The following is a 4,983-nucleotide window of genomic DNA, read 5'->3' as shown; positions in this document are numbered from 1 at the left end:
GTGTGTCTGTGCGTGCGTACATGTGTGTGTGTTTGTGTATTGTACATTGTAAAATACATTATAAAAACGATTAACATCAAAGACAAATATAATATGAGTGTAATATTTTTTTTCTTTCTTTATACTACTGTTGTTTTAATACATTGTTAAATATTTGAATGCTTTTACGAAAATAAGTTGTATCTTTGTTTTGAAAATTTGAAAAGGACAATTTTACTTTTCTCTTCACAATAAGTAAATAGTATATAATAAAATAGTTTTACCGGGGGTGGAAAGCTGGTTGTACTTATTACTCTCGCGAGATTTGGAAAAGACTGGTTACTTGATTCTCTCGCGAGATCCGACAACACTGCGCGCGAACCAAACACGGCGTGGATAAAGCAAGATGGCGTCTGACGGTGAAGACATTATTGCAGTCGTCACAGTTCAGTGTTCTTAATCTGTGCCTCCATGTACATATATATGTCCTTTATTAGACTCTAGTAAATAGAGTAAACATCGTTAATAACTGTTTGCATCCTGTTATATTAGTCTGAGCGCACTTTGATGCTTCTCGAGCTAACTTAGCTTGCTAGTTAGCTTAGCATGTTAGCTGCTAACAAAGAGAGGCGGAAGTGATCAAAACACATCGCTAAGTAGAGATCAAGTGTGAGTGTAAAGTGTTGTGATTGTGTGAAAATGTGCGAAAGAACGATAAGCAGAGTACGAGGAGGAACTTTGTCCAACAAAAGAGGAGAAGGAGCGACAACAACAAAAACATCAAGTTGTGTTACACAGAACAGGTTTGTTTACTTCTCACTCTCACATGTTTACTAACTTTATATTTCATTATTATCGCTATTTTTTAAATTATTGTCTATAGGAAGATGAATTGTCATGTGAGGATGATGCACTGATTGTTTTACATTGTTCATAAAAACGAGACAGTTTCAGACACACAATATTTATGAGAGGTTGATGTTCCTCTCAGTTTGTAACAATGTGTATCAACATGTTTACACAAAACTCACACAGACACCGGGGGAATATTCCAGAAATCAGGTTAAGTGCAAAGTCCTGAGTATGCAAAGCTCGAGAGTTTTACCTCCAAAAACAAGAGAGGTAGGACAAAGTCGGAGTCAGTTACCATGGTAACTGACCCTGTAAAACTAGCCTGATAGCTGGCAGGTTTGAGGAGTTATTTATGTGTGCAAAAGCTATATGGGGATGATTTCATTTTCCAGCATGACCTGGCACCTGCCCACAGGGCCAAAACCACCAGTAACTGGTGTACTGACCATGGCATTACTGTCCTCGATTGGCCTGCTAACTCCCCTGACCTGAACCCAATAGAGAATTTGTGGGGTATTATGAAGAAGAAGCTGAAAGACACCAGACCCAATAATGCAAATGAGCTAAAGGCTGCTATTAAAGCATCCTGGGCATCCATAACACCTCAGCTGACGGCGTGGCGAAGTTGGGAGAGTGGCTGTGCCAGCAATCAGAGAGTTACTGGTTCAATCCCCACCTTCTACCATCCTAGTCACGTCTGTTGTGTCCTTGAGCAAGACACTTCACCCTTGCTCCTGATGGGTCCTGGTTAGCGCCTTGCATGGCAGCTCCCGCCATCAGTGTGTGAATGTATGTGTGAATGGGTGAATGTGGAAATACTGTCAAAGCGCTTTGGGCTCCTTAAAAAGAGGTAGAAAAGTGCTATAAAAGAACAACCATTTACCATTTATCAGCTATTCCACAGGCTGATTGCCTCCATGCCACGCCGCATTGATGCAGTATTCCAAGCACAAGGATTCCCAACCAAGTACTGAGTGCATTAATTGACATTCTCAAATGTTTGATTTTGTTTTGCTCTTATTTATTTATGTATTTTTTTTTTGGTCCGAGGAAATATTCTAGTTTTTTTAGATGTGATTTTTGAGTTTTCTTAAAATGTATGCCATTATCAGCAATATTTAAATAATAAAATGCTTGCAATATTTCAGTTGGTGTGTAATGAATCCAAAATGTGTGACATTTTCATGTTTTTAGTTGCATTACAGAAAATAAAAGACTTTATCACAATATTCAAATTTTCCGAGACAGTCCTGTAGTAGTTAAAATGTGTTTTGTTTGTGTCCTGTAGACATCCATCAGCTGATTGAACACCAAGAAGAATATCTCCCTCATCTGCAGGGGGACAGTTTCACACATCCACAGCCCCTCTTTTTTAAAGAGGAAGAGGAGGGAGAGTGTCCTGTAGGGCAGGAGGAGGCTGATTTCAGCAAGTTTCCACTGACTGTTGTCTCTGTGATGACTGAAAAGCATGAAGACAAACCACCTGAGTCCTCACAGCTTCATCACAGTCCAAGTAAGCACAACATCCACATATCGTCTAATACAATGTTTGTGACACATGTTCATCCGGGGGCCACATGTATGATACAAGATGGAGATATATTTGCTTTTTAACACCACCATTTAAAAATCAATCATCAACAGTGTAATTGCTGGGGTGTAACCATGTGACCTAGAGGCCGTCCTCCTTACCTCACATGGTCAAATGAAGGCAAACATTCAATATGGCTACTGTTTATTTACCTTTAGCTGCACATATATCAGCATATTTGAAAGGTTTAGTGGTGAAGATAAGAGACCAAGTACCATTTTTTTAGTACTGGTTTCTAATTATGTTGACTATGAGGACTGTGAAGATTCAGGACTAACGACACAATTATTTGTATTTTTAATTCCAGCTGACTGACGTAACTATGACACGTTGTCACATTGAGTTCAGCTGCCGCTGCTACACATTACAATCAGCTTTGAATAATGACAAATAAGGAAGCAACAAAAGTTTGATGTGTGTGTTATTGACAAGAAGATGACATAACTGCATTTCACCTTGCACTGCACACATAGTTGACTTCTTTAAGACTTCAAATAAACAGCTGTTGAAGAAAGACTTCCCTGCTCTGAGATGTTACAGAACATCATGTTGGAGGTGTTCAACCTCTTGTGCTAATAGGAATGCTATTTAAAAAGCCTTTTTTCCACTTTTTGATTTCCACAAAGCACATGTAGTACCGATAAATACTGGTATCAATAAGGAATATCAATTAGGGTATCATATCGATAAATTCTCAGCGATTAACATCTCTACTTAAGATACAAACCAGATATCTTTAAAAAATATATTCAACGTTTAATTGTATTTAGTTACTTCTCTGCTGTCCAGCAATGTCTCAATCAATCTAGTTTATTAGTACTAATTAGCAAAGTTTTCTTGTCTCTCTAAAGTCTTTATTTTGACAGCCCCCTCGCGGTAAAGTTTTCGAAGTGCAAACTGAGGCAGTATTTGTGAATGATAAAACTTTCGGCGAATCAAAATTTAAGAAATTGCACCGGAAAAATCATTACTTTTGAAGACGGCCAATAAAAACACAACCAAAATCAGAAATACTTTAATAATTCCAGAGGGGAAATTAAGGTTTCCACACAATCCCATTCAAGAGCAGACAAAAATTACAGGGAGACAGAACAGGATCGCTGACGGGTCTGCCAACTTCCAGTGTCCCTTACAAAAATAGGGAGAAACAGGGGAGGAGGGGGGAGAAAAAAATTCAATCTCAGCCTGGGCCTCTGGAGAGGGGGTTCAGACTGAGGCCAAAGAGAAAAACAAACTCATAGCCATAGCACACAGAAACATGTGTGTAAGAGGGAAACATCAATGAACACAAAGGACATTAAAGACATTAAAAGAGCAGTCACTTCTACACACAGCCACCAAAGTAAACGATCCAAGATGGCGGCGCGCATGGACGCGACGTCCCAGGCTCTCCCCTTAGGTGCATTGTTTTTATTGTTTTTATATAGTTTATTTCTAGCCCAGTCAGCAACTTGCTTGGCGAAGGTTATGTACAGCCGAAACGATTTGTTGGAGCTTTCGGTGGATTTTATGAGCCGACACAACATCCCGGAGGAGCTAGAATGTAGCCCTGGAGTTCCATGGCTACCGTGCCCGGCAAGGCGGAGGCGGAGGCAAAGACGCTGTGGCCGATGGGGCGGCGTGTTAGCCAGACTAAAAATGAACCCAAACAGACCAGCGATACCAAGTCTATTCCTGGCTAATGCGAGATCGCTCGCTCCTCATGGTGAAGAGGACAAGATGGACGAGGTGAGGCTCCGTGTAGCACAAAACACTGTGATGGACAGCTGCGCCTTATTGTTTACGGAAACCTGGCTAACGTCCTCAATCCCAGATGCTAGCATGGAGCTAACCGGTCACACAGCACACAGACAGGACAGAAACGCAGAGTCTACCGGCAAGCAGCATGGGGGTGGATTGCTAACCTACCTAAACAACAACTGGACTTCAGATTCAAAGCTAGTAAACAGCCAATGTTCCCAAGATCTGGAATATATTACAGTTAAATGCCGACCCTTCCATCTAGCCAGGGAGCACTCTGCTGTCCTGATCACAAACGTGTATATAGCTCCCGCCGCTAACGCTAACACGGCGCTAGCTCTGCTGCAAGATACAATCAGTGCACAACAGAGCAAATATCCCGACGCAGTCCACATCATAGCGGGGGACGGGACTTTAATCATGTCGACCTGAAAAAATTGCTCCCCAAACTTCACCAGCATGTGAATTGTGCTACAAGGGGAGCTAACACACTGGACAAAGTATAGTCCAACATAAAAAATGGATATTGAGCCAAAAAACTTCCCCAATTAGGCAAGTCTGACCACATGTCCCTGCTCCTATTACCATCTTACATACCAACAAGGAGAAGTGCTCCTATCACAACCAAAACGATCAAAACATGGCCGGAGGGAGCCATGGAACAGCTGCAGGACTGCTTTGAAACAACAAACTGGTCAGTTTTTGAAAACTCAGACTTGGAGCAGTACCCAGAAGCGGTCCTGGGGTACATCAAACACTGCATAGACACTGTCACAGTGGACAAGAGCATCTGGGTCTACCCCTACAGGAAGCCATGGATG

The 4,983-nt window shown here is 41.4% G+C and overlaps 2 protein-coding genes across 3 annotated transcripts in view; one reads left to right on the top strand and one right to left on the bottom strand.

Annotated features, from left to right (window-relative positions):
• The window catches only part of LOC133545319 (zinc finger protein 664-like), a 186,825-nt gene that overhangs the window by 57,013 nt on the left and 124,829 nt on the right, over window positions 1-4,983 (bottom strand). The window lies entirely within an intron of this gene.
• Window positions 1-4,983, top strand: part of LOC133545367 (golgin subfamily A member 6-like protein 6) — a 224,427-nt gene that overhangs the window by 212,528 nt on the left and 6,916 nt on the right. The window lies entirely within an intron of this gene.

Source organism: Nerophis ophidion, linkage group LG28 (assembly GCF_033978795.1).
Source record: "Nerophis ophidion isolate RoL-2023_Sa linkage group LG28, RoL_Noph_v1.0, whole genome shotgun sequence".
NCBI lineage: Eukaryota > Metazoa > Chordata > Actinopteri > Syngnathiformes > Syngnathidae > Nerophis > Nerophis ophidion.
Note: the sequence above shows the minus strand (reverse complement) of the source record. Positions and strands in the feature narration are given on the sequence as shown.